General features: G+C 38.7%; 1 protein-coding gene across 1 annotated transcript in view; it reads right to left on the reverse strand.

The window, feature by feature from the left end:
- Positions 1–2,811, reverse strand: part of homer2 (homer scaffold protein 2) — a 27,858-nt gene that overhangs the window by 19,089 nt on the left and 5,958 nt on the right. The gene's annotated exons all lie outside the window — the stretch shown is intronic.

Here is a 2,811-nt window from a genome sequence, read left to right on the forward strand (position 1 = left end):
ACACAATATATAAATATATATATATATTTGCCATCATGTTATGTATTTTATCCAGAGGACCCTATTAGACAGAATTACTTACTTCTTCTCTTTAGCCTTTAGCAGTCTCTAAAAGATTGTTTTCAGCTGACTGCACAACAGCTCTCAACCATTTTAGCAGTGTTTTATATGTGTGCGTCTTTTTCTCCCCTTCGGCTGATTCAGACTTTTTGTGTTTGCCACTCAGGGGTTAGTGACTGTGGTGACTTTATAGGAGGAGAATTTAAAATGAAACTGCAGCCAGTTCTTCCAACACCAACATATTAATGAGTGATCTGAGTACTGTGAGGATTAAAAGCATCTAAAAGCAGTTAATGTCAATGGTAAAATAATGTTTTCAATTAAGACCCTAAAATTAAACCAATAATAAAACCAATGGTGAATCACCATTATAGAGCAAACTACAACTGTATTGGGAAACAGAACATGACTTCCACCCATCCTGGGAATAATAGGTAAATTAAAAAAGTTAATTTCTGTCATATCTGGTCATTTTATTGAATCCAAATCCCTCACTCAATCATTTACATTTAGGTTTAACTTACTAACATTAATAAGTATAAAAGCTTTCAAACCCCCGACTGAACAAAGATCGTGACAGGGAAAAGTTCAACATCGTGTCATCTAATCTCTGAGCGGATGAAGTAATCTGCCCCCCAGCAATGAGCAGTGAAGAGTGAAGAGTATCAACACGAGGATGAAGGAGCAGGAGCAGACCGCCTGTTCAACTTGAATGACTGCAGACTGAAAAAAAACAGAGGAACTGCTCCTCCTCTTTATGACATACACAAAACACACACATCTCTCTCTCTCTCCCTCCGTCTCTAGACACTGTGATTATCCTCTCTCTGACGCTGTCACTCGCGGACACACACACACACACACACACTAACCTGACTCAGATTTCGAGTTGAAAGCTGTTGTGAAATATGTTCACAAAATCCTCTTCTCCTTTGTATATGTTTTCTACACTACACACTTGACTGGTCGGGTTTAGTACGCAGGTGAAAATATATTTAATCTACAATTTTTGGGAAAGAAACACATTTTATCCAGTCTTAATAAAAGGTATTTTTCTCATCTATTGAGTAAGTTTTGATCATTTAAACAACTACAATACAAAACATCTATGCATGTTTTTTTGGGGCAAGAATTCGATGCGTCATACTTTTCTCACTTAACCAGATTCTACATCCGAGAATATTTCTAGGACGTTGTTCGACTGCAGCTTGTGGTAAAAATAGCCACACCTGCACGCAGAAGACTCATATTCTCGGTTCCATACAAACTATACGGGTACTCAACACTGAAAGAACAATGCTGAAAGTGAGCACCAGTTGCACTTCCCCTTAATGGCAGTGCTTTCCAGGGACTGGAGTCACTGCACCCGGCTGGTTTACCCACTACAAGTTCTGATTTCAAAAGGTGGCTGCAGGAGGTTGTGATGTTTTTCAATAAAGTTTCAGGAGTGAGGAATGATGAAGTTTAGTGTCTGGATGAGAGGGATCGTTGGACGCCTCGAGAACTCAATAAGGCAAGGCGGTGAGGAATATGGCAGAGACAGATGGGGAAGAGAAACGTGAAGTAAATGTGTCTTTCAGACGGGGCAAAGTTTATTTGGCGCACACCGCTTGTTACAGCACTCTTCTTTACAGCCGACATGGAGAGTTTGATATGTCGCCTCAGTCTTGATAAGTGTTTCTCTTTGCCTTCATGTTATCAATGCAATCAATCATTTTACTGGTTTGTCCTGGCATCTTCTGCATGTCCCGTTGCCCTGATCTCTCTTGAAAACACGTTGTTGGCTTTTCTTCCTTCTACTGAATATATTATTTCACAGTGAAATCTATTCATGTGTACTGACGTAATGTGCAAGTTGTACTAGAAGCTTCATTGACTATGTGCTCGATTATTAACCGAACAATCAGTTAAATGCGGAGTTGTAGTTCTTGAACACAAAGTCATGTTTATATTCAGTGTTTCTTCATTCATCTGTTTCTTCATTTTAAATCGTGCATTGTTTAAATCCGTGTTCGCTTGCTTGGTTATGCTATGTAGGCATGTTTGTCTTATTTCGTGTTTTGTTTGCATTTTTTCACTTTTGATTAATGATTTATTAGATTTTGGTAGGCTCATTCTGTAAAGTCCCTTACACACTTAAAATCAGGGGCTATAGAAAAAGATTTTACGTAACTATTGTCACTAATCTCCACTGCACATGCCCCCTTACTTGGTTACAAACATCAGGAAAGAGCTTTTCTCGCAAACTTCCTGCAGTTTTGTGTCATGAACCTTGTGAAATCCTGACACTTTATAGTATTCTGTCTTCCTCTATTTGCTTTCCCTTCTTCTTCTTCTGCTGAGCTGGACACACTTTGCTTTGATAAAAACCATTACAAATATTGCACTTTTAGAAAAATAAGCCTAAATCCAAATCAAGTGAGAGCATGTTTTTATAGAAGTCACTAAAATGATTTCAAACAAACAGCTGTTGAAGCTAGTTGTGGTTGTAATGTATTACAGCGAGTTGTGAAGAGGACATTCAGTTCAGAGTCACTTTAACGCACTAATACGAGGCCCCGGCGCAAATAATGTCGGGCAGACAAACAGGCAGCAAAAATTCATGAGCTAATAAAGCTTTTACTTCTATTGGGATTATGGTTCTCACAGAAATGAAAGCCTAATAAATGCACTGCCCCCTTTAAGCCTAATCTCAGTCTTCATCTGTTTTGGGAACAACAAAACCCATTATACAGATCACACACACACACA

The sequence above is a fragment of the Morone saxatilis genome, unplaced genomic scaffold (genome assembly GCF_004916995.1).
Source record: "Morone saxatilis isolate NCDOM2014 unplaced genomic scaffold, NCSU_SB_2.0 Contig11, whole genome shotgun sequence".
Lineage (NCBI taxonomy): Eukaryota > Metazoa > Chordata > Actinopteri > Moronidae > Morone > Morone saxatilis.